This window comes from Tamandua tetradactyla, chromosome 5, assembly GCF_023851605.1.
Source record: "Tamandua tetradactyla isolate mTamTet1 chromosome 5, mTamTet1.pri, whole genome shotgun sequence".
Lineage (NCBI taxonomy): Eukaryota > Metazoa > Chordata > Mammalia > Pilosa > Myrmecophagidae > Tamandua > Tamandua tetradactyla.
Genome location: NC_135331.1, coordinates 71,352,346 through 71,380,342, shown reverse-complemented (window position 1 = coordinate 71,380,342; position 27,997 = coordinate 71,352,346). Strand labels below are relative to the sequence as shown.

The window sequence follows — 27,997 nt, the reverse complement described above, 5'->3', positions numbered from 1 at the left end:
TAATTACTTTGTCATTTTACAAGATACACATAAAAGTAATGAGATTATTGCTCAGGTCTTCTTATCCTTCATTTATGATATTCTACAATCAAGATGAAGGATAAAATTCTCCACTTTTTTCCGCAAGTACCAGGCTGAGGGGAATAGCTGGATAGAAGGAAGAAAATACTCCTATTTCTAGGGCTATGTCTCCATTAGACACCTGTGGAGGACACACCCTAACGTGACCCCCAGAGCCAGGCACTTGTGAAATCTCTCTTTGAGTATGGGTGGGACAAATGGTTTGCATCTAGCCAAAAGAGTGTGGCAAAAGTGACATTACCTCTTGGATTAAATCACCTTATGTGACAAGGGTGGTAGGATGTCACTCCCATGATTATGTTGTCATATGACTCCATCTCAGCAGACTGGAGACTTAGACCTTTCCTGATGACCTTAAAGAAGTAAGCTAATATGCTCTGAACCATCTATGGAAAGAGTCACCTGGCAGAGAACTTCAGGTGGCTGTTAGAGGCTGAGAGTGACCCGCGGACAACTAGCAGCAAGAAAACAGGGACCTCAGTCCCACAACCTTACAAAGATCAATTCTTCCAAGAACCCAAGGAAGCTTGGAATAAGATCTCTCCATTGCTGAGCCTCTGATGAAACTGCAGCCCCTGCCAACACTGGGATTGAAGCCTCGTGGGACCCTGAGTGAGTTTCCAAATAAACTGTGCCCATACTTCTGACCAATGGAAAATATGAGATAATAAATGTGTGTTATTTTAATTTAGTTAACTTAGTAAGTTTGTGGTAATTTGGTATGCAGCATAGAAAACTACTACACCACCTATTTCCTTTACTGTACTCCATCACCTGAGCCTTCTAACTGCGGAGCTGATAAAAAGAAAATCAAAGAATAGTTTTGGGAGGGAGACCCCCTTAATAATAAAAACTGATGTCTTTGAGTACTTAATATGAACTAGACATTGCAGAACAGCTTTGTGCATATAACCTGAGTTAGAGTTCTAAATACTGTAGAACTCTAAGTCTTGTCCATGGAACTCATATCTTATCTGTCTTAATTTTTGCTATAAGACGGTGTTTTTTTTAATCCATGAGGTGATTTTTGTATTGGTTTTTGAATGAAAAAGAATAAAGACGACATAAGAGGACCAAAATATATTGTTAACAGTAAGATGAATTTCCATGAAACAATGTAACTTCTACCTTTGTGTGTGTGTTTGGGTACTGGTAGTGATATTTTAAGTATAGATAGTGGCCTAAAATTCTTGAGAAGTACTGTCCGAGGTGATGACATCCTGTTTCATGGTACTAAACAGGACCTATCATGGGATAGAGTCACTTTATGTCAATTTTATATCCCCAGACTAACTTTTCCCTAAACTCCAGACTCACTTTCTAATCACCTGCTCAACATTTCCTTTGAATTTACAATAAACATTTCAAATACATCATGTTCCAAATCAGACTCCTGGTCTCCCTCTGGACTCCAACCCATCCTCCCATCATTTCCATATCTGTGACTGAAACCCTGACTTCTCTTTTCCTCTTTATCCAATGTCCAATTATCAGCAATTGTACCAATTCTGCTTTCAAAATATATCAGAATCTGACAGCATCTTACCACCTCCATAACTGCCAGTCTGACCCAACCCCTACCATCTTCCTGGATGACTGTTATTAAAACAGACCTCCTGGCCAGTTATTTGCTTCTCCCCTATTTCTTCCTGTCAGTCTATTCTCTTCATAGGTGTGAGAGTACTGCTTTAAGTAAACCATTGTCCCTATTTTTTGGTAAGTATTTGTATGTGGACAGTCAGAAGCAGCAAGGGCAAATGACATCAGAGATGCATGAAACAGAGCTGATTAGTACTTATAGGTCCTAGAACAGAGATGGTGTCACACCTCCCAGGGTCACACAGGGAGAAATGTTTCGAGTATAAGCTCAAACAAGCAGGTGGGCAGCAAAAAGCTACAGTGGACCTGGGGACGAGGCATTGACAGTGTTATAAAAAGGGGTGGGGCTGTCATAGACTGTCGAGCAGGTGTAGGGATTCGGGAGTTTGTATTTGATTTTCATGGGGGTGTGAATCCAGGGAGAGGGAGAAGCTGTTTTCTCATGTAAGCAGGTGTGGTCACTGCAGGGCCTAACCAGAGGGACTAAGATGTGGAGGCAAAGCAGAATGTCCCTGTGTCATTAACGACAGGGTGGTAGGCGCTGAGGCAGCATGACAGTGTGAAACGTCCTTATTGTGTTTTCATTTATTATGCCTATCTCAACACACTCCTATCGTTTTCCATCTCACACCTCATATTTAACTGATTCTAATGCAAATATATTTTTGCTATATGAAATAAAAAAGTGTCTTATATTCGCTGTCAGCCAGGTGGCAGTTGTGACATAGTGAACATCACTTGTGCATGAAAAAACGTGGTCAGAGAGCTCACGGTGTCAGCATTTCGATTGAATGATCACAGCATTGGGACTACACATCTTGAGTTTAATGTCCACAATAAGTTTCCACTATGATTCAACATTGAAACAAGTCATTGTGAATGCAAAAAAGCACAGAGGCAGCATGGCGCATATAAGAAATCTTTGTCTAAATAAGACCACATGAACTCTATAATACACAATAAAAATTCTGTGTGATTAGAAAACATTGTGTCACAGTTTACATACCACATATTTTTTTCTTAGTCATACATGGATCGATAATGAAGCTAACAATAAAAAGCATCCTAAATTAGATGATATGTAGTAAAAGCCTGTTCTTACAATGTCCTACCAGGCCCATATATGCTCTTACCCTCCTGATAGCTTTCTGAACTATCTCAGACAGTTCTCTCCTTGGATCCGCATGGTCTAGCCACAATGGCTTTCCTGCAGTTGTTTGAATGTGTCTTAATACCTTTCACATCTTAATACCTTTACCTTAGTTGTTCCTTCTACCTGGAAAACCCCCTACCCCCTGCACCTGTGTGACGCACTCACTCACTTCATTCAGGTCTAGACTCGGATGCCATCTTACCAGGGAGATATTCCCTGCACATCCTATTTTAAACCCCCACCCCAATTTATTATTTCTCTGTACTCTATTCTTTCCTTGCTTTTTTTATTTACCATTGGTCTTCCCTCCATTGAAAGGCAAAATACTGCCTGGCAAATAGTATATACTCTCAAAAACTGACTGAGTGAATAAATGGATGAATGGATCCTCACAGTAACCTAATGACTGTGATTAACATTATCATAAATAGTGATAATATTATCACTCCCATTGCATTTATGAATAAAGCGAGGCACCAAATTTGGTCAAAGTCACACAGGTCAGTTGTGAGACAGACCCTGGATTTGTGTGTCTGCAGTGCCTGTACACATGGCTTCCCCCTGTACATCATTGCCTCTTATGACCCAACATAGGGGTGCAGGTCTGGGGTCATGTACGGAGATGAAGAAAGAGGAGTGTGCACTGGATAACGGCTTTTGCGAGACTACTGCAGAGGCAGCTACTCAGAGCCAAGGATGCCAAGCCAGACTTTCCACATTAATTTTTCTTCTCTTTCACCATCAATTCTGTTTTCTTACTAATTCCCCAGAGGTGTCACTGATTGAGGTGCGTCCCAAATCCAGGGCATTTACAATTTTATAGAAGACTCCCGAAAAAGACAGAAGACTCTAAACCCCTAACATCTGAACATCTAACTAACTCAGGTCCATTGTCGTTCCTCTTTTGACCAAGGTTTCCTCCCGGTATTCTAGAAATCACAATAGTTCCCTACTAGGCAATGCATACCTAGCTCTTTATCCTGGACAAATGGGGACTTTTCGAATCTGTTGAAATGATTGAATGATTTTGCATAGTGAAGAGTAAGCTATGCTTTCGTGGTGAGGTTATGCGGCAGAGATGATACAAAATTATTTTATAAATTTCTCCTATCTCTAGGCCTCCTGCAATAATACTGATAAGTAATTACAGGAAATATATACAGTGTGTTTTGCCTTACAAATACTAACATTTTGATATATACATTGGGTTGTCATAGAGATGAAATGAGATAATTCATAAACAGACTTAGAGTAGTACCTGGCTTGAAGTAAGCACCTTGTATATATTGTTATCATTAGGCCATCATTATTACTATAAATTATTACATGTTTATACTCATCTTTGTGTTTTGTGACCAGAAAGAAAAATGTGAAAGCAGAAACTAAAGAATGATACTAGAAATCACAAGTTATGCCAAATTTTGTGCTGTCCTTGTTGATTGGACACAAGGTCACTGAGAGGGGGCAGTGGACACTGAGCTCATTTTTACCTGGAGATGATGTCATAATATAAAATGTGCATTTTCTAGCAAAATTTTCCTGCAATAGCATGCTAGTGATTTCTCTGTTGTAGCTTAAAGTATCTTTTAAAAGTAAAAATAACTCTTAACACAGGTTGTGCTACATATGAACACTCAATAAACAGATGTTCAAGATAAAGGTCAGAATCTTCCCTCATGCTGCCCTCTCTGCCTGACCAGCTACCTCCTGGTCATTGTTCAACATTCCAGTTGAACATGATTCCTCAAGGCAGGCTGCTGTGAGCCCCAAAGGCTGCTTGAGCATTCTGGTATACTCTCCACATACCCTTTACTTCTCCTCAGCACAACTGTACTTAAACAACAATACAGATTAATTTCACAAATTATCTCCCCAGAATTATCAAAAGCTCCGAAAGAGTAAGTATTGAGTCTTTGTTCACAATTTCAGATCTGAGCACTAGATTGGAATATCTAAAGGCATGGAATATCCAAAATGTACTTGCATAGAAATACAAATAAAACATCTAGTTTTGTTGTGCTTTCTCTTTAGTAGATTTAGCTTCCTAATAATGTGTGGTCTAATGAAACAGTTTTTCTTTTTCTCAAGCTGAAATAGGATTAAAAGATCATGTACTCCTATCCTTCACTCATTAAACATCTTTTGTCTTTGCTAAATAAATAATCTGTGATATAATATACTAGAAGTTGCTTCTGTTTGTTATGGAGACAGGCTTTGGCTAAGCCTTGACATATAGTCTAGAGTTCCCTATAAAAGCTTCTATTGGCTAAACTTTGCTTTCATGTCACGTGGTCTTAGGATCCATTTATAATAAATGAGGAAAAATATTCCAAATACTGGATATGATGAAAGTTAAACTTATTTTCAAAGGAGTTATCATAAATATTTTCAGCATGGAAAATTATTTAAACTTTGATGCTTAAACTTCAGCATGCATGGGTATCACCTGAGAGAGTTAGTCAAAAAAAAAACTTTAATAAAATATTGCACATTCAGGAATTCTGATTTAGTAGATCTGACAAGGGACTTAGAAATTGGTGTTTTTAGAAGCACCCTCTTATGTACAGCCACAGTTTGAGAAAACCTAACTTAGACCATAGAAGGAAAAAAATATATAAACACTACAACATTTTCAGGATTTTTTATTAAACTTTGTCCCCAGCATTAACCCAGTTTATTTCTTGATGTAAGTTCTAACATCAACTATTTGATATAGCTTGTGGGAACTGATATATTTACCCCACTGGCTTTCCCATGTTTCTAATAGTACTAGTAATTTCACCATCAAATATGCACATTCTCCTGGGAGGCTGTTGTTGAGATGCAAATTCTCCTGTGAGCAGTTACACTATAAGCCATTAATAAGATTTCTTCATTCTTTTCCATGAACTAGTGTGTAGCTAAATGATGTCTAAGGAAAGAGATATTGGGCAAGTCAGTTTTATGAGGAAAATGTGAAAAGGAGAAAGTCCATATCTTAAGCCAGAGAGGAAGGCAATCATTGAAAGGAGCTACTGACAGGTGTTTAGATTGAGCAGAGGACCAGAATTTACTGATTTAGGAAACTAAATCCAGGGAAGACTGAGCGAAACGAAGATCAGAAATGAAAGAAAACTGAATTTCTTAGTTATCTAGAGCAAGTCTTAACTAAAACCGATTCATTCATTCACCCATTCATTCATTTACATTTATAGACTGTACAAATATCGAACAACTGTCATGGTGCTGGACCCTGAAGAATGCCAGCTTTGGGGACAAAATGGTCAACTGGGTTGCAAAATATAGGAATGGTCCATTTTCTCATGAAATTCCCATACCAGCCTGGTCTACACTGGGGCAGAGGAAATGACATTGGTGTGGAAAGTGGATTTCATTACATAAGATACCTTCAATTCTGCCTCATTAATATAAGAAATTATTTTATTGGAATGGTATTATTTTGGTGATTATTAAAAATGTTCTTTGAAAAAAATCTTATATGGTACCACTCCTAGAATCAATTTGCATTAGATAGAGCTGTACGTTGAAGGGGATCCCACAGGCAGGCAATGCATCTATTGACCTATTCAGGATATTTATCCTGTTGGATCAGTCGCATGACATGTGAGGACCATAATCTGCATCCATTTTCCTGGCAGTCACAGATTTTTATAGTTGAGAGGAAAGTCTAGAAATTTATTGTATCCCCACCTTCTTTCTAAGCTGTGTAAATTGTGAAAGTGTGGTCCAGAGCTTTGTTGTACAAACTGTGACCCATTCATGGATTGTGAAATTGATTTAATCATTTGTCACCAGTGTTTTTTTGTTTGCTTTTTAACTTTTTTATTGTATAGTATAACATATATACAAACCAAACCAATAAAGAAGCAATAGTTTTCAAAGCACTCTTCAAAAAGTGGTTACAGGACATATCCCAGAGTTTGTCATGGGCTACCATACAATCCTCTCATATTTTTCCTTCTAGCTGCTCCAGTACATAGGAGACTAGAGGGCTTTATGACTTTTTTATCATCACAGTCGTCTTTTTTTCCTTCTTTTTTTTGTGAACATATATCTAAGAAAGCTATAAATTTCCAAGCACAGCACCACAATTACTTGTAGAACATATTTCAAACTTTGACACAGGTTACAATTTCACAATTTTAGGTTTTTATTTCTAGCTGCTCTAAAATACTGGAGACTAAAAGATATCAATTTAATGATTCAGCATTCATAGTCATTTGTTAAGTCCTATCTTCTATGTAAAATTCCACCATCACCTTTGATCTTTCCATATCTTCCTTTGGGGTCGTTTGGGCTATGGCAACTCTAAATTTTTGATATTGGAAGGGTCTGTCACTAATATGAAGTAGGAAGATGGAAGTATTTGATGTTCTGGAGAGGCTGGGCTAGGTTTCAGGACTTATCTGGACCAGGAACCCATCTGGAGGTTGTAGGTTTCTGGAAAGTTTCTCTAGTGCCTGGAACCCTTGTGGAATCTAATATATTGCCTTAGGTGTTCTTTAGGATTGGCTGGAATCATCCTGGCTGGGGGTTGGCAGGTTATGATAGGTAGCAAGGTCTACCTGAAACTTGGATAAGAGCAACTTCCAGAGTAGCCTCTCAACTCTATTTGAACACTCTCTGCCTTTATTAATTACACTTCTTTTCCCCCTTTTGGTCAGGATGGAATTGTTGATCCCATGGTGCCAGGTCTGGATTCATTCTTGGGAGTCCCCTCCCACATTGCCAGGGAGACTTTCACCCCTGGATGTCATGTCCCACGTAGGGGGGAGGGCAATGATTTCACCTGCAGGGTTGGGCTTAGAGAAACTGAGGCTACATCTGAACAACAACAAAGGTCCTCCAGAAGTAACACTCAGGCATGCCTATAGGTAGTCTAAGCTTCTCTGCTACCTACCTAAGCTTCACAAGAGTAAGCCTCATGATTGAGGGCATGGCCTATTTATTTGGGTATCCCTAAAGTTTGACACAGTATCAGGGGATTTCCTGATGGTAAGGTTTAATAGTTCCATAGTCCTTCTCCCCTACTTCAAGGGACTTTGCCAATACTTTTTGGTTATCTGCTTAATATACTCTAGGATGTTTCCAGGCCTTACAATAATCTATACAGGATTAAAGGACCTTTTTCTTATTCTGTGCTTCCTGTGTTTCAGTTGTTCAAATGAGCTATACAGATAGGTTGAGTTAGATTATGCACTTCTGAAAATTTTAGTTTCAGATCAAATAAACCTTTCTTCCATTGGTCTCAAAGAGTATGTATGGGTTCTAAAATATTGACTCTGTCTTCCTCACCCCTATGTTCTGAATTACTTTAAGTTCAACCTGTTCGGTTTCGTTCTTATCTCTAAATATCAGGTTATATAAATAAAACAGCCTCTCAAATCCAGAAATAATAATCACCACTCTGGACTTAATGTGTCTTGCTATAAAAGCTAACAATTTAGGCCCCTGTTTTCTTATAAGGATTTTCTAAAAGTGACCATACTATTGTTGTTTTCTTATTTCTGGCTTATTTTGTCTCACCAAATGTCCCACATGTTCATTCACGTCGTTGCATGCCTCACGGCATTGGTCCTTTTTGCAGCAGCACAACTTTTGTTCATAAGTACACACCATTGTTCACCAGTGTACTTCTCTGTCAGTGCATCCTTCAGCCACCTGTATTCATCGGGCATCATGTAGAAGGCCCAAAATCCACAGTCCATCAACATTTCTATTTTATATAATTTCATTGTTCCCAAGAGACAGAAAACCAATAAACACATTCTCACCAAACAGGAGATCTAAACTTCCTATTAACTCTTGTCCACCCACCCACCCCCATTATTTACTTCTGCTGTTGCTGTGATAGTGCTGATGGCTTCCTTTGGAACATAGCTCATAGCATGCAACAGCAGTTTCCCCCTGTACCCTGGACTTAAATACTCTTTAAACAAGAATCATATCTTTGAAGTATCTCTTATGAGAACTCATTCATATTTTAGCGTGTCAGTGGAACATGTAGGTCTAAACAACCCCTTTCAGTCTTGTTCATCTTCAATATGGTAATATTACTTCTAGACCCACTAGAGAATCACCTTCACTCCTATCTATTCCCTTACATTGAAGTTCAACCTCATTAGCTGACGGTTCACCCGTCTCTAGCTTCTATGTATCTCTAAGTCCCCTATATTCTGTATTATCAGTCTCTTATTATACCTTTATGCTTGTCATAAAAGTGGAATCATACAGTATCTGTCCTTTTGTATCTGGCTAATTTTGCTCAACATTATGTCCTCAAGGCTCATCCATCTTGTCATGTGCTTCAGGACATCATTTTGTCTTACTGCTACATAATATCTCATCGTATGTATATGCCACATTTTGTTCATCCACTCATCTGTTGATGGGCATTTGGTTTGTCTGCATCTTTTGGTGATTGTGAATAATGCTGCTATGAACCTCGTTGTGCAAATGTCTGTTTGTGTCATTGCTTTCAGGTCTTCTGGGTATATACCTATTAGTGCTATTGCTGGGTCATAGGGCAACTTGATATTTAATTTCCTAAAGAATCACCAGTCTTCCATAGTGGCTGCACCATTATACATTCCCACTAGCAGTGCATAAGTGTCCCAGTTTCTCCACATCCTCTCCAAAATTTACGGTTTCCTGTTTGTTTAATAGCGGTCATTCTTATAGGTGTGCGGTGGTATCTCATTGTAGTCTTGATCTGCATTTCCTTAATAACCAGTGAAAATGAGTATCTCTTTGTGTGCTTTTGAGCCATCTGTATTTGCTCTTCAGAAAAATGCCTGTTCATATCTTCAGCCCATTTTATAATTGGACTGATTGTTCTTGTTGTTGAGTTGTATGATTTCTTTGTATACACAGGAAATCAAACCTTTTTCTGATAAGTGATTTCCAAATATTTTCCCCCATTGAGTTGGCCACCTCTTCATCTTTTTGACAAAGTCTTTTGAGGTGCAGAAGCATTTGATTTTGAGGAGTTCCCATTCATCTATTTTTTTCTTTTGTTGCTTATGCTTTGAGTGTAAATTTTAGGAAGCTACCTCCTATTACTACGTCTTGAAGATGCGTCCCTACATTTTCTTCTAGAAGGTTTATGGTGCTAGTTTTTGTATTTAGGTGTTTGATCCACTTTGAGGTAATTTTTGTGTAGGGTGTAAGATAGGGGTCCTCTTTCATTCTCTTGATTATTGGATATACAGTTCTTCCATGTGCAACTATTGAAAGGACTATTTTGTTCCAGTTCAGAGGATTTGGGGCTCTTGACAAAAATCAGTTGACCATAGATTTGGTGGTCTATTTCTGCACTCTTGATTCAATTCCACTGGTCAATGCTTCTGTCTTTGTGCCAGTACCATGCTATTTGATCACTGTGGCTTTATAATAGGTTTTAAAGTCAGGGAGTGTTGATCCTCCCACTTCGTTCTTCTTTTTTATGATGCTTTTAGCTATTCAGGGTCTCTTTCCCTTCCGGATGAATTTGGTAGTTAGCTTTTCCAAATCTTCAAAGTATGTTGTTGGAATTTTGGCTGGTACTGTGTTGAATCTGTAGATCAATTTGGGGAGAATTGACATATTACCTATATTTAGCATTCCTATCCATGAGCAGGAAATGTCTTTTCACCTATTTAGATCTCCTTTGATTTCTCTTAGCAATGTTATGTAGTTTTCTGTGTACAAGTCCTTTACGTCCCTAGTTAAGTTCATTCCTAAGTATCTGATTCTTTTAGTTGCTATTTTGAATGGAATTTTTTCCTTAACTGACTCCTCAGCTAGGTCATTGCTTGTGTATAGAAATGTTACAAATTTTTGCACATTAATTTTATATCCCGCCACCTTACTGAATTTGTTTATTAGCTGAAGTAACTTTGCTGTAGATTTCTCAGGATCTTCCAAGTATAGTATCTGTTTATTTGTTTTAAAGAAATAGAAATAGAAATAGAATAGAATAGAAAACAGAGTTCATTTCCTGTACTAAAATTATTATTTTGTGGAAATTTTAATTTTTAATGCATATATACATACATATACATGTGTATGTATGCATGTGTACTGTGCCACCATGGGAATTGTTTTACTATGAATCCCAGATTAAAAAGTTTGAAAGCCACTGGTCTAGAGCTGCTATGCTGTAAACTGGGATTAAAATCCAAGTTTCCTACCTCTTGTGCATTACCAATGTCTACTGGCTTGATACACAGTTTCTTCTTTTTTTGTAAGAATAAAAATGAGGTAAGTCAAGGTATTCCCTTTAAGAGATCTAAACAGTAAAAACTATTTAACTTTATTCTTTATCGTAAAATTTTCAATCCTATTAAAGTCTGCCAGAAGATAAAATAAGGATAACCATTTCAGACCAGATGATCTCAAAATCCATTAGTGAATAAAGTTCACTCAAAATACACTAACTCTAAGAATTGCTAAAGCACGGTCATATCAAACTGTCTGCTTAAAGTTTCTTTTATTAGATGTTTCCTTAATCAATTTCTCATGACAATGCAGTGCTAGAATGGGCTTAAGAAGTAGCTAAAAGCAAAGGCTGGAGTCACTTAATAAAACCTAACTGGTAATGGTTGCTGGAGGGGAAATCAAGTACTACAAATGAATTCAGGTGCTGGGATCAAAGCTGTGGCTTCATTGATGAATGTGTCAGGGTAAGCTGTCTGATACAGACCCCTCCTTTCCCTGCATTGGATGCATTTCAGTTGCTATGATATCTTCATAAAGACACACAGCAATCATTCACCTTGAAGTGGTGGGTAATAAATAAGTATAGAAGAAGGGGGAAAAAATCCTAATTAAAAGGCCAACTTCTCAAATGATAATGTAAGTTGCATTATACTTCACCCTGATTGCAGAGTTCTCCCTTGGACTTAAGGATACATTTGGCTCCCAGCAACACTAAAGCACATTATAATCATCATTAAAGTAACACTATTCTCAAGCAGCAGGAGTTGGGTGTCTTGCTGAAGCTGTGTGTGCAGCCTATGTTAAGAAGGAATATTGAGCTGTGCATCAACTGACCCCTTGGGATACACCTGAATGGACTCTGATGAGCTCCAAAGGGGTGCAATCCCCAAATGTTCTTGACGTGAAGACCCTGCTACCTCTTACTTCCTGTATATTAGTAACACTTAAGGTGCTATAAGAGAGAAACTGGAGTTTAAACATTTATAGAGATTTTATATGCATGGGACTTCAAATCGAAATGCCAACATTATGTCTATCTGATATATATATATATGTATATCCTATCAATAAGCATTCATGTGTTTAAATAATAGGAATTTATCTACAAATTCTGTGGCCTATCTTTCCAGGAAAAAATAAAAGTTAAATTTAGAAATTATAAATGCCAATATAGACTAACTCTTTTAAATCCCTTTTCTAAACATTCAAATCATTGTCTCCACCAGCTCTTGTATGTAACCTTTTTTTTTTTTTTTTTTTTTTTTTTTTTTGGCATGGGCAGCTTCACAATCGAACCCAGGTCTCCGGCATGGCAGGCAAGAATTCTCTGCCACCGAGTCACCATTGCACCACCCTGTATGTAACTAATTTTAACATGAAACCAATAATGTGGTAGGTTTGCTCAATTTTGTTTTGTGAAATGACATAAGGATTTCTAAATTAACAGCAGATTTTTATGAAAATCTCTGGTGATCATAAACATGTTAATAACTAGGCATTTTTAAATCCACCAAATCATTTAAAATAAATACTCTATTATATTATTTAGACGTGGTCTAGTCAGCAAGACCCAAAATGTGTTAAGCAAAACCTAAACAAGGAAGTGAAAATAAAAGTCTGAAACCCTATTGTTTCCTAGTGTCATGGCATTTAAACCAAACAAAAAAACAAAAACAGTGAGATGAGGACAAGGACTTTGTTTTTCATTTAAATTATGAGCCAAAGCAGTGAGTGTAGTGGTTTATATACTCTGACTAATAAAGTTTCCGCCTGCAAAAACAATGAATGCTACTCATTTAAGTAATTTAATTTTTCTCAGCAATGTAATATCAGGAAGCATAATAACTCACATGCATTGTTCAATGGGAAGAAAATGAAGAGAAAACTGAAGTCAAGTTTGTTTGTAATAAAAAGAATACAAAACCCTTCTCCTGACACATGAGGGACAGAGCTCACTTAGGTCCTATTTGCTAGCTTTACTCTGTTTTAATGTAAAACAAGACCTCCAGATACTAAAGCGCTTGAATAAGTAAGATGACTCACACACCAAGAAAATTATTCATTCCTTATGAAACAAGGGGAAAAGAAGAGACTTATTTATCATGCTTATTTTTCTCTTGGTACCGTAGTCATAGACTTTACAATAAATTTGAAGTACAAATATTCCAATTGATAGCTGTGGAATTGAGTGTGAACAATGCTTATATCAAGGCCAGGAATATAAGTATTATAAGTTCTTATTGGACAAAATACCACTGTGCTTATACTCAGGAAGTAAAGTGAACGTGGGTTATGAAATAGTCATTTAAGAGAGAACACTGTGTTTCCAGTTAAAAGAAGTGTGGCAACATGGAATCAATCAATTTAAGATTCTACCCAAAAGCCTCTAGAATCTACCCACTTCTCTCTTTCCCCACATTCTTTCTGGGGACTCCCACCACTTCTAGAGTGGATTTGAAGAGGTGCCCCAATGTGGCTGCCCTGTGGGAGGCTCTGCCCTCCTTCCATCTGCTTTCTAAGATGTACTCGAATGAAGGAGAGCAATTCAGCGAAAGCTTAAATTTCATGCATGATTATTCTGAGGAATCTCCAGCAGGTGGACCTCCCTGACACGCATGACAAAACCTTCCTGATCTTATCCATGCTCATTTACGTCTTTATTGTACACTAGTTGTTCCACTCCTCTCAGCTTGCTCCTTTGTTTCTTCTCCAGCAAAAGTAGACTACATGAATTTTTTAAAAGTATTCTGGGTGCATGTGATTCTTTCAGGGTTTGATACACTTTTCTACCCCCTTTGTAAGCTAAATCTCATTCTCTGAGAATCCAGTTCACCGATCACTCACTTCCCCTAGAAAGCCCTCCTTATTCCCTAAAGCTGAGTGAGGTCATATTACTCCTTGCTCTAGCAGCAACTTGTTTGATGCCTATCAACTTCAGAGCATTTGTCATACTGCATTATAAGAATCTGCCTACTTTTCAGTCTCCCACAATTAATTTCTAAGCTATTTGAGATTTAAGAGCCACAACTATTTTCATCATTATCTCTCCTAGCCTAAGGATCAACACAGTTTAATAATAGTTGCCCTTTTGAAGGCAAATGCAGTGACAGAGTTCTAAGACCTTTACCTGCACTAGCTCAGTACTCTCACAGCAATCTTTTGTGGTAGACACAATGAATTGGCCCATATCTTGGTTGAGGCCATCAAGAAACAGGACCATAGCTATCAGTGATGGAAATGAATTTTTAACACAAAGCCACTTAAATCCAGAGCCCATTCTCTTAAAGACCATGCTGTACTGCCTCTTGAAGAAATTGCTCAAAAAATATTTTTATAAATAACTGAATGAAGGAATGTTTGTATCCCTAGAGTTTATCAGTACTTGCATTTCAAACTCTAAGACATTCTCTGTTGATCTGGCAAGGCAACTTGAAAAATATGAACATTTTCAAAAAATACTGTTATAACCAATTTTGCATTTTAATTTGAATCTTAACATGTCAATGTTCCCCAAACATATTATTTTCTATTAACATAACTCTAGTTGCAAATATCTTTCCCATTATGCTTTGCATTCAAACATTTATCCTCCCTCGCTCCTTCAGCTAGTTTTCTGCTATCTTTCTCTTCTGTCTTTGTCTTCTTGACATTTGTCTATCTTGTAGGAGGGAGTAAATAATAAAAAGCACAACTCTTTAGGTGTAAGATAAGAAGCATTTAAGTATTTTATAGAATCCAGTGGATGCATATGTAACTTGTTTCATACAGAGTAGAAGAATATAATCAGGCACACAATAGCTACTAATAATATTTAACATTTAATGTGTGCAGATGCATATAAGACATGATTCTAAGCATCTTGCAAGTATTGCTTCAGTTAATTCTGCAAGAATCCTGCACTATCATTGATCCCACTTCACAGATTGGGAACTACTGTTTCGAAAAATGTCCTGCCTCTAGAGACATACACATCCTAAATCCTGGAATCTATGTATAAATTACCTTACATGGCAAAAATGAAGGCTCTTTAGTTGGAGAGATTATCCCGCATTATGGGAGTGGGTCCAATGTACTCACAGGGAACCTCACAAGAGGGATGCAAGAGGGTCAAATGTGATGCGATGAGAGGAAGAAAGGAAAAGAAAAAGACATGACAACGTAACAGAGGTCATAAACTCAGAGAGAGATTTGAAGCTGTTATGCTGCTAATTTTGATGACTGAGGAAGGGAACATGAGGGAAGGAATGCAGTTGGCCTCTAGAGGCTGGGAAAAGCAAGGAAATAGATTCTGTCCTAGAGCTTCCAGCAGGAACCGGCTCTTTTGATACCCTAACTTTAGCCTAGTTAAAAACAATAGTTAACTGTGAGACTGATTTAAACTTCTGACTTCCAGAACAGTAAGATAATAAATTTGTGCTGCTTAAAGCCACTAATGTTTTTTTGGTAATTTGTTACAGCAGCAATGGGAAACTAATACAGTCAGCCATGTTGTTGGAGAAGCCATAAAATATCGCCAACATGGCTGCCGTGGCTGATGCAAGGCAACACAAAATGGCTGACCTGAAACCTGCCCTCCGCCTTAGCAACAACGGTGACCAATTCCAGAAATCTGCCCTCTGCCTTAGCAACAACGGTGACCAATCCCAGAAATCTGCCCTCTGCCCTAGCAACAATGGTGACCAATCCCAGAAATCTGCCCCCTGCCCTAGCAACAACAGTGACCAATCCCAGCCCGACACGTGTCCCTGCATACTTCCAGCCTATATAAGCCTGTGCACTTCCTCAATAAAGCGGACGCCTTCCACTCACCCCTGAGGGTTGTCTCCTGAGTTGTGTGCTGTGTGCTCTGTGTCTGTGTGACTGACTCAGTAGGCCGCTTACCTCCAGCCATCAGCTAACCAGCCATCAGCTACCCAACACCATATAGTATGTGGCAGCCTTTGGCTCAAAACTAGAGAATCTGGCCACAGAGTATAGTATTATAATTTTTTATATGTGTATGAATAGATAGGAATAATTTACAAACTGTAAAAAGTAAAGTTGAGGATAATTATCAGTGACCTGGGCAGAAATTCGTGAATACAAAACCTTCTCCTTCCCTCAACTGTTCTGCTCTTCCATCATATAGACTCATTAGCACTTTGCTTTCTAAACATAAAGAAATGAAAAAGTTAATTAAAAAAAAACTAATTTACCAACCCATATGTCTTTGTCATGTGTAAAATCAAGCAATAGAAGTATTTTATTAATCAAAGGGGATACTGATAAAGTACCCATTTTCTTATTTTTGCTTGTTAGGACCTAACTTCTGCCCCTCTTTACTGAGTCCATATTAGCACAGGATGCCCAGTGATAACAGTGAACCTACTGATGACTATTTTTTTAAGCATAATTTCAACCTGCATCTGAGTAGATAGAAGGATATTTTGATGTCTGCCTAGAAGTATGAAAGTAAACTGTGCTGGAAGTAATAGTTCATTTGAAACCACAAGCTAATTGTATTATGTGATAAAAATCGTCTCTATTTCTTGTCTTTATCTTGTCTCTGACTTGGTGGCTGCTGTAGAGATCTTCCATTGCCTTTCCCTCTACACCTGTCTTTCTCTTTATCATCTTTCCTTTCCCTCCACCACTGTCAGCTTGTGTGAAGTTCTACAATTAATTCATTTATTTAATAGGTTTTATATTCCTCAGCTCAACTTCCAAAAGTCTAATTTTCATATTTAAAAGTTTTAAGGAAAAAATCAATTAGTTCATGTGTGTATGAGGCTACCGTTTAGTCCTTACTTGTAGGATTGATGGTTTTCAGTAATTAATCATAATGATAATGACAGCAAAACGTCCTGCTATTTATGGAGTACTCACCGTGGGCCAGACAGCATTTCATCTAAGCATTTCACACAGATTAAATCATTTAATATTCATGAAACCTCTAGGAATTAAATCTTACTATTGTCCTCATTTTACAGTAAAAACAACAAGAACAACAAAGAAAGTAAAGTCTTCCAAAAGTAAAATAACTTGTTCAAGGTCATATATAGTAGGTGGCAGAGACAGGATCTGAGTCTGGCCAACCTGACCAGAGCCCAGATCACAAACACTGTGCAATGTAAGATAGGCTCTGCTGCGAAATGCCTGGTCTGACTCAGCAGTTAGGAATCTTAAGCATAGCAAGTGCAGCCATAGCTGACAATAGTGGCTACCTTAGGATTTGAAATTAAACAGACATAGATTTGAATCCACCTTCCACTATTCACTAGCTATGTGCTCTTGGGCAACATATTACCGTCTCTAAGTCAGTTTGCTCATCTGGAAATCCAAGTATTAGACCCACCACACTGAATATAAGAGTTGGATGAACTTAAAAACAAAAAAAGAAAAGAATATAATAAACCTACGGTGGCTGACATATCACATGCCCTATAAACTGTTATTAAGCACAGGCATTGAAGTGTGCCCAAGTACTTCCTGATGTGAATTTAGTTCATTCTTTAAAGCTGCCTGAAAGCAGGAATCAAATATCACACAATGATGCTTAACAAATGTCAGATTCAAAATTAAAATGACCCATAATGCTGTGACCTCCAAGTTTTCCATTGCTCACTCTGGGACCCCTTAAGTGATTGTTCTGAGTCTCAATGGACCTCTGAACCCTGAGAAGTACTGTTCTGACTCTGGGAATATGTAACACATGTTTGTTCAATATGTTATAAGGCATCCAGGTAGCAGCACTACAGTTTAGGTCTAGTCTTTAACTTTTTCTCCTTGGTAGTTGGGCTGCCAATTCATGGTGACTCAACATCACCTTGGTAGACCCATTCCACCAACAAACATAAGTTGTCAGGACAGTTAATGGGTATTCCTAAGAGCAGCTGTTTTGGTTTGCTAAATGCTGATGAATGCAACAGACAAGAGATGGAGTGGCTTTTAAAAAGGGAATTTATTAAGCTACAAGTTTACAGTTCCAAGGCCATAAAAATGTGTAAATAAAGACATCCAGTGAAGGATACTTTGACTCAAAGAAGGCTGATGTCTGTCACATGGGAAAGCACATGGCCGGAGTCTGCTTAGTCCTTGTTCCCGGTTCTGTTGCTTCCAGCTTGTGATGCCAGTGGCTTCCTCTCTAAGTGTCTATGAGCCTTCACTTAGCTCCTCTAGGACACAACTCTGGGTTCTGGCTTGCTTAGCATCTCATGGGAAGACACATGGTGACATCTGCTGGGCTCTGCATCTCCAAACATCCATGTTTAGGCATCTGCTCTCTCAGTCGGCACTCCAAGCATCTTTAAATGTCTACATCTCTGTCAGCTCTCAAGCAATTGAATTTTCTCCAAAATGGCTTTTCTGGGCTACACAACAGCTTCAAACCAGCACAGCAGGTAAGAGCTAACAACGATGGAGAGGCCTCTCTCCAAAACAATGAATTTCTTCAGCCCACCCCCTTTTCTTTTAGTGCTTTGGCTGACCTGAATCCGGAAATATAAAAATAATGAGTTTGCCCACCTTTGTGCATTAGCAAAGCTCCATGAGACATGGAGCAAATGGTGACTTGAAAAGTTTGCATTTCAGTGAAGGACCTCTTTTCTTTATGCTCCAGTTTGACTTGGGAGATTGCCCTTTGTCTCTCTGAACTTAACAGAAAGTTACACACTGATTTTTCTCCTAACAACCCTAGAAATGAGCTAAGAAATTCACTGCTGTTCCTTAGCCATAAAGTTTCTAAATTTAGATATAGTGAATTATCATTCATCCTTTAAATCCAAAAATATGGTCAGATTGAGTTCAACAAAACTATGTACCTATCATAAAATCAATGTCATTATTATTTCTGAGAATTTTTGCATCTCTTGACTACATGTTTTTTCCTGTTTGCCCAATTTAGAACATGATAATCCATAGATCTTTAGTCTATGCAAATACAAATTGAATCCTAAGTAAAAATGAATGAGAAATGCGGCCCTATGTTAGTCTGGAAGTAATAGTCAGATGCTTACATCTCACCCTGAAGAGTGTTTGGTTACCCCGGCACAGTACTTTAAAAAAAGTTAACTGGAATGCTAAAGCAGAATATGCATTTACAGTTCACCACAAGTCCCTGTTTTCTTATGGACTCCCCAATTTACTTTCTCATGGTAATTGACTGGATCCTGTATGCTTTGGGGTTTATTAGACTTGAATTAGCATTATACCTCCAAAAATGTGTATTACCTCCAAAGTGTCCAGGACAAAAAGGGATTTCATTATCAAAAAGTCCTCAGTTAATGAAAAATTTACAAATGCAATTAAAAACTTAATTATTAAGCTTTCATTAATTTAACAAAATCCCCGCTATCAGAGGCACTGTACTTGTGTGCTGTGGGGTGGTCAATGATTGTCACAGCATAGGCTTAAAGAGTATTCATGAACCAAGTCTTAGAAAATTAAATTACTTTTAAGCGATCTGATTCATATTTAGGTAGCAATTAGAAATTGTTCAGAAACATTGAATTTAAAACTTAGTTTATGAGATTAAAAGGTGAAATGTTAGGTTGCAGATATGTTACTCAAATAAACGTTTTTATAAAAATCTTGGAACTGTACAACACAACCAGTAAACACTAAATTAGATCATGGGCAGTAATTAATAGTACAATTACAAAAATGTGCTTTCATTGATTGTAACAAATATTCCTCACCTATGCGAGGTGTAAATAATAGGGTGGCATATGAAAACCCTGTACTTTATGTATGATTTTTCTATAAGCCCATAACTTCTCTAAAAAAGAATTAGTTATTTAAATGCTGAAAATTAGATAGTGTGGGACAGGTAAGTAAGAAACAAATACATGAGTCCTGTGAAATTTATGCATGGCTATTTTAATATGACTAGTACTAAATGAAATCTTAGACATGGCAGTAGTCAGTTTCCAGAACCTCTAGCATGCCAAAGAAGTCACAAGTGGCAAGCAGGGTGTCTTATCAGCCTCTTTCTGTAGTATGTAAGCTTCATTCTACTGTATCTTTTGGTGAGTTCATTTTGATTTTCTTATAGTATCAGATTAAACAAACATCTGTTCATTAAACATTTGTAAAATATTTAAGCAGTTGTATCTACCAAATACCAAATTTAATTAAAGATGCATCTATCACCGGTAGGCATGCCACGGAAGTAAAACTACCATTAGATGGATGCATATTTTACTCTTAACTTATGGATAGTACATTAGATATTTATACATTTAAAGTGTATGTGGTAGGCTTAGTTAAAAATACCACAAAAAAGTAAAAATAAAAAACAAAGACTCCATCTTCACTGCAGCCTGAGGGAAACCATTGTCAACAATTTGGTGCGTATCCTTATGTTTTTCTAGACATATCTATGGGTGCTATGTGTGATGTGGGTATCAGTTCTGTCTGCCTAATGTCCTGCTTGCTGAATATCCTTAGCAGGATTACATGACTAGTTTTTCCCAATGAGTTATGAGCTGAAGAGACATGTGTCACTTCTGGGATGAGCACATAGTAATGCAAGACCCAAATGGTTCTTCTTTTTTTCTTCCACTATGACTTATGAAGTCTAAACAGTGACTGTCATGCAAACAGAGACATGGGCAGACTCAGGAAAGATATACAGTGTGAATAAGAAATTAATTCTGTTGTTTGAGATCCCTATGTTACTGTGACTGTAACCACAATGAAACTAGGCTCTCTTAACTGATACATACACTCCTGCTGGAGCTGTGTCTATGCTAGATTATTCGGTATGCTTTGCAGCTTTGACATATGGAACCTAGATTTCTCAATAACCAAATGCCCTGCAAATATGTTAAAAAATAAGCAATATAATACAACAAAAATCACAATGTTATTGAGAACATTTTAAAAATCAATATATGAATAATACCTTGGTTCAAAACTAAAAGTTTTACTTTTCCCTAAAGAATATATCATTTAAAATCACTGTATTAGATTTATTATTGCCATGGAGATAGTTGTGGCATTATCCAAGTAAGATCTCTGAAAGATTCAAATGCTTTGTGCATGACAAGGATCACAGCAGACCCAGGCAAGGTGGGCTTCTTGGGTCCTGTGCTTTGGAAGGTCTCTCTATGATCTCTACCTTCTTACACATCTCCTCAGAGGACAAGGAGTTTTCAGAACCAAAGAAATGTGTCCACCTGGAGCATAACACCCCTCTTCGAGAACATTCTCCAGGTGTCTGAAGTCCTGATGCCTTGTCTGGTGGCCTGAGCCCAACCTAGACCTGTGAAGGCCCTGCTCCTACTCCAGCCTTGGGCTGTAGAACATTCGAGTGGTGTGTGCATCCTCAGAACAGAGGGTTGGCCAAGACAAGTCCTTTGAGGCCAGGAGGTATTGCTGAGGCAGCTTGAAAGTACAGTTCACCAGATATGAACATGACTCCTTGTAGTGCAGCACTGAGCTGGGGGTGGGAAGGCAAGTGAATCAAGCCATGGGTGGGAGGCTTACTCTCATGCCAGGGTCTGATGGAAGTCCAAGGAGTCAAAAAATTCTAAATTCACACCCGGGCTTCTAGGTAATTATGAAAGTATATGTGGTAGTTAGGTTCAGTTGTCAACTTGGCCAGGTGAAAACACCTAGTTCTGTTGCTGTGGCCATGAGCCAATTGTACGTGAACCTCATCTGTTGCTGATTTACATCTGCAGTCGGCTAGGAGGCATGCCTGCTGCAATGAATGCCGTTTGACTTAATTGGTTGGTGCTTAAATGAGAGAACACAACGTAGCACAACCTAAGCAGCTCAGCGTTCCTCATCTCAGCACTTGCAGCTCAGCCCAGGCCTTTGGAGATGCAGAAAAGAATTACCCTGGGGACAGTTGTTGGAACCCAAAGGCCTGGAGAGAAGACCAGCAGAAACCATCCTGTGCCTTCTACGTAAGAAAGAACCTCAGCGGGAAGTAGCTGCCTTTCCTCTGAAGAACTAACAAAATAAATCCCCTGTTATTAAAAGCCAATCTGTCTCTGGTGTGTTGCATTCCAGCAGCTAGCAAACTACAACAGTATATTTGTCAAGGTAGGCAGACAGAACCTATCTAATAGTTTGCTAGCTTATTTTATAATTTTTATATATTTGCCCATGCCCCACAAAATGTTAGGGGCAGAGCTGGATATGATTAGAACTCTTGGATATATATCAGTGTAAAACTGTGATGATCAAAATATAGTTTATTTTATAATTGCTAATATAAATCCAATCTGAGTGTAAGTAGCTTTACCTGTCATTTTTAATTAAAACCGTGTTTTTTTTACCTGTGATGATCCTTTTACTATGGTAAAAGTCGTTAATTTTTTAACCAATAACAAATTACAAAATGCAATTGCAAGGGCTGTTTTATTTCAAAGGGTAGGTATCAAAATTGTCTTAATATTCAACAATGGTCAGGTAATTTTGGAATGTTACCGTATCCCCATATCACAGTCCATTGGGTTTAGTATTGGCAGCAAGCGTGCCATAATTTTTCAGTTTCTTAATTAGATTTAGCCATTAATTTAACTATTCTCTCATACAGGAGAAAAAAAGAGTAGAACCCTATTTGTAAGTTGATTTTTCTTTCTGCCTTTACTAAGCAATTTCTGATTGATGCATATGGTCACAACATTTACATCTGCAATCTTATTATTCTACCTATGTACTACTTAATAGTCACCTCCTTGGGTACACAACAGAGGGTGTGGGGAGAGGCTCCGTCTTCTCATTTACTTTCTACTGACAAAAATCCAGAAATCCTAGCTGCTATAATAATATAATTTACTTTGTCAAAAAATTTACAAAGCATCTATGAAAGTCATTACCTTGTCTATTCTTCATTACTATTTTGTGAAGTATATTGTTCTTACCTTCATTTCACAAACGAATTGAACTGGGGTTCAGAAAGGGTAAGGAATGTCCCCAAAGTCACAGAGGAATTAAGTGACAAGTTCTCTGGCTCAAATACCATGTTTTTATCCCAGAACACCATACTTCTAAAAAATTATCCCTCTTATGACAGACGGCAATGGAAATTCATATACACACAACACTGACCTTACGCAAAGCAACAGATGTTGCCAGACCATAAGGCATCTAAGGTAAGACATTGTCCCTGCAGTCTGGAAAAGTACCTACTAATACGGAGGCTGAGACCCATCCAAGTCAAATTAAAGAGAGAGAGAATAAGTGACACAGAAGAGTACATGGTGCCACACAGAAGTTCTGAGAAAGAAGAGAACATCTCTGGCAGTAGCAGTCAAAAAGCTATAATCATTAAAGAGAGTGGAATTTGAGCTGAACCTCCCAGGATGAATCACATTTTCCAAGGAGAACATGGAGAAATTGAGGCTTCCAGGTATAAGAAATTGTATAAGCAACGTTTGATAACTAGAAAAGGGGTGTATGAGTGTGTGTGTGTGTGTATTTGTGTCTCTATAACTGTATCTATAAGTTTTGGTAGAGCCAGTTACATTTGATGGCTGAAAAAAATTAATCAGCCCACTACTAATGAATGGCAGCAAATTTCAAACTAATGAGATATATTTTAACTTATCAGAGTAACATAGAATAAAAGAACAGTTAAGGACAATTTTTCTACAAGTATAAGGAAACAACAATTTTGATGTATGTTAATAGGAGTGTAAATTAGTATGATTTACCTGAACACCTTTAAGCCAGTAAATCTAATTCCAGAAACCTATAATAAGGAGATAATTGAGCAAGTATATAAAGATATATGCATAAGAACACTTATTATTGCATTGCTCATAATGGAGAAAATTTGAAAACAGCTCAAATCTTAATTACATGGAATTGTTTAAATAAATTACAGTACATCTATTTTTAAAAAGTGGAATATCTACATGCATTAACAAGTCTTCATTGCATTGTTAAGTGAAGAGAACAAATGATAGGGCAGTAAATACAGTATTCCTGCATTAAAAGTATAGAAAAGTTCATATCATTTATCTCTGGGAAATAGGACTATAAGGAACTTCTGTTCAACACTCATACTTTTGCAAGGAGTGTGTAAATTATTTCTATTATAATTTTAAGAATAGAAGTTGTCTTAGCTAACAAGTAATTCTCCAAAATCCCATTGCATTTAAGGGGTAAATCACTCAAATAGCCCCAGTCTCCGTTAGAATTTTTTTTTTTTTTAGTTATATGTGATCTTTTGGAGACCTAAATATAGCATTACTAAAGCTCATTTACATGATGTATATGTCCCTTGAATAAAAAATAAAAATTTTGTGGCCAAAATGCCAAAAACAGTATGTACAGGTTTAAAGGATAATACTCTAAATGGAAAATACTTTCACATGTAAGAAATAAAAGGACAGGTAGGCTAGGATTTCTCCATGACAACAGAATAATTATTCCATTCCCTTTCATTAAAAAAATCAAATTATTTCAAAACTTTCTATCCCCTAAGGTTATTCTTGGGTTTTCTATTTTCTTCATCTCTTTTTTCCATAAAAGGAAATGTTCCCTCAAATAATGTTCCAATAATATTTTAATTAGTCAGTTTCTTATACAACCATAAACCTCTCTTAAGATTTCAAAAATCTCAGGTATGCTTCAAAGCAGCAATATACATTTTTGCCTGTCTGAAATCCATTACCCAAAATAGATTCTGCCAGGTGACACCGGTATTTTTCTTGTTTTTTCTCTTACGTAAGGGAAGAAGTTAAACAAACAAACAAACAAAAATCAGAAAATAAACATTTTAGTACCACTGGTTGCTATGAACACATTTTCACAATGATCTATTTCTGTGTAGCAAAAATGACAGGGTGCCCCATACTACTTATCACTAGCATATTTCTCTGTAGATCTGCAAGTTTATATGACATTTTTCAAACTTAGTTTTACCATTAGATGTAGGTCACAAATTCATCTATCTCCTATTATTTCAGTAAAAAAAAAAGTTTCCAAAGACTATTAGTCGAGAAATAATATTGATTTGTACATGCATAAGTCTCAGGCCATCAGTGCCTTTTAGGGGTTGATAAGTCTGACATCATAGATTTGAGTGAAGGTGGTTTGTCAATTGCAATGGAAGACAGCCTGTGCAAAATAGTTTTCCGCTAAGAAAATTGTAAAGATTGAAAGTACCCTGACTGCTATTCAAGTAGCAAGAATTTCATGGTAGTAAGAATGCAGTTGTTTCAGCAAATGGTAACTAGCTAAAATAACTGAAAATACAGAGAGAACAAAGCACTCTTAAGTTCAAGTCAGATGGAAAAGTAGACACTGTAGCTTGATAAGAGAGTGTTGAAAAAGTGAGTACCAATCCATTTGCCACTACTTGACAAACAATTCCAAAGTAACATGCAGTATATGGGGGCATCATGATATTGTACCAACAATGATCTTTATCATAATAGAAATTAATAGTACCTCCACTGAGTGCTTCTGTGTCATGGACAATGTAAGGAGGTAAAGTGATCAAAATAAGTCAGCAAAATTATTTACCATAACATGAATTTCTCTCCAAATACTACTGATACATCTATCAGATCCCATCAGTTCAGTCTCAGACTCGTGGTATAAATTGAGTCTTTCTGAAATGCTGATTGTTACACTGTGTGATAGTTAGATTCAGTTGTCAACTTGGCCAGGTGAGCATACCTAGTCTTGTTTCTGCGGACATAAGCCAATGGTATGTCAACCTCATCTGTTGCTAATTACATCTGCAGTCAGCTAGGAGGCTTGTCTGCTGCAATGAGTGATGTTTGACTTAATTGGCTGGTGCTTAAATGAGAGAACGCAATGTAGCACAGCCCAAGCAGCTCGGCATTCCTCATCTCAGCACTAGCAGCTCAGCCCAGGCCTTTGGAGATGCAGAAAGAAGTCACCCCGGGGAAAGTTGTTGGAACCCAGGGGCCTGGAGAGAAGACCAGCAGAGACCATCCTGTGCCTTCCACGTAAGAAAGAACCTCATTGGAAAGTTAGCTGCCTTTCCTCTGGAGAACCAACAAAATAAATCCCCTTCTATTAAAAGCCAATCCGTCTCTGGTGTGTTGCATTCCGGCAGCTAGCAAACTGAAACACACTGTTATGATCACTTTTGAAAAGTGTCCCTATTTTTTACTTCATTGAGTAACAAATAATTGCCAATTGACTATGGAAAGCAAATTAATGATTCTGGTTGAACATTTCTACATATACTGAAAGACTGCAGCTGGCCAACCCCAACCATTCTTTTAAACAACAAAACCACTTCATTGCTTTAGAGAACAGTTAAGGACTTGCTCTTCTAGAATTGAGAAAATAATTACTATTGAGACAATATCACAAATCAAGACACAATGCCATGTGCCAGAGTTACTCTTCCTAGCCTATCTCTTGCAAACCAAGATTTGCAGTGGCTAATGATTACTCTGTTTCCTATCAAGTAACTGATGCTTCTGCAATCTGCTACTATAGGTAAAAAATAAAAGGCAGGCAATAACACAAAATGTGTGTGATTTAAGGAACATTTCAGCCACAGCCTCTAATTGCTCTCAGGATCTGAATTGGCAAAACCATAAGACATTCAACAAAAGCCTCTATGCAGGTAGGCCTATAAAACCTAATTATTTCTCACAAAGCAGACCATTCCATTTAAAATAAAAGAAAGCTATGAGCAATAAAGACCATGCCATTAACAATTAGTCTTCTGAACACATGATTAGACTCGGAGAGATAAAGAAGCCTCTAAATTTAATGATGAATCCCATATTTCTGGCGGGGTTCAATATTCTGTACTAATTATGCTGAAAGACCTTGTGCTACTTAAAAGTACTTAGGGTACAAAGTATGATACTATCTCCATGGATTCACTGTTAACACAACATTTAACATTGATATTAAAATACACTTGAATGCATGAATTCAGGAATGATTTTTTTCTGCTTTCTTAAAATCATATTTAGTAATGGTTTTAAGCTTTTGCCAACTGTAATATTTATTAATATTCATGTAATTGATAGTCCATGGAACTTGAAAAAAATTAGGTAAAGAATCCAATTTAAAGGAAATTAAACTGAACCAAAATGTCTAACCAGTAAATAAGGCCATTGTGTAAAAAGGGAGTCCAGGTCAGGGAATGCTATCTGTTGTTTATTCTGTAATAAGAAAATTAAAATTAATGATTCAAGGAAGGTAGAATGAATCCATCACAATCTAGGAATTAGACACTAAGGTAGGCTTTCTTTATAAAATAGAATTGCTATGCTTCTCTTGAGTAGAAAAGATTCGTTCTTTAAGATGGTTTTGTACTAACTTGGTTCTATGAAGGGTACTTTCCTAATAGCATACAAATGCAACTTTAGTTGATATAAATGGAAGTTATCTACATGCCACAGCTGTGCAAAAGACCAAAGTTAAGCTATTGGTACTGTTTAATGTATGAGTTATTTAAAAAAGCCACTTCAAGTAACATAGGGCCAAAAAATTCTAAATTTATACACCACATAGAGGAAAATAATATCCTTGCCATTAGAATGGGATGGCCAGGGAAGAGCTCATTTTCTGTTGAACTGTATTTAATTTATAAATGTTTATGGTCTTTGTGAAATAAAATAGGATCCTATTGGCATTCAAATAATATTGCTCGAAAAGAAAACCATTTTAATTTTATCTTTGAATGTGTGGAATTAAAAGACAAGTAAAAACAGTTTTAAAGCCACAGGGAAGCGGAGGAGTCTTTTTTCCCCCTAACTGCACACTACTTAGTGTCTCCATAGAAACTGATGGCATTGCCATGAAGTGTCATCAACAAACCTGGGCTTCTAAAATATACACAAGTATGTTTCCAAAGACATTGAAAAACACATGTACGCATCCTCTCCCAAGTAAAAGGCAAATGTTAAATCTATGCAGAATAAGAATAAAAGCTCAAAATCACATGATGGCCTCCTGATGATACTAAATTCTTCTGCTTATCATGTATTCAGAGACTGTATAGATTAAAAGGAAAACCCCTTGCAT

General features: G+C 37.3%; 1 protein-coding gene and 1 long non-coding RNA gene across 3 annotated transcripts in view; one reads left to right on the top strand and one right to left on the bottom strand.

Moving 5' to 3' along the window:
- The window catches only part of NLGN1 (neuroligin 1), a 714,506-nt gene that overhangs the window by 576,480 nt on the left and 110,029 nt on the right, over nt 1-27,997 (bottom strand). The gene's annotated exons all lie outside the window — the stretch shown is intronic.
- LOC143684260 (uncharacterized) lies at nt 375-15,759 on the top strand. The gene is made up of 3 exons (XR_013175941.1): nt 375-693; nt 12,315-12,388; nt 15,490-15,759. It is a non-coding gene; the product is annotated as an uncharacterized LOC143684260 (long non-coding RNA).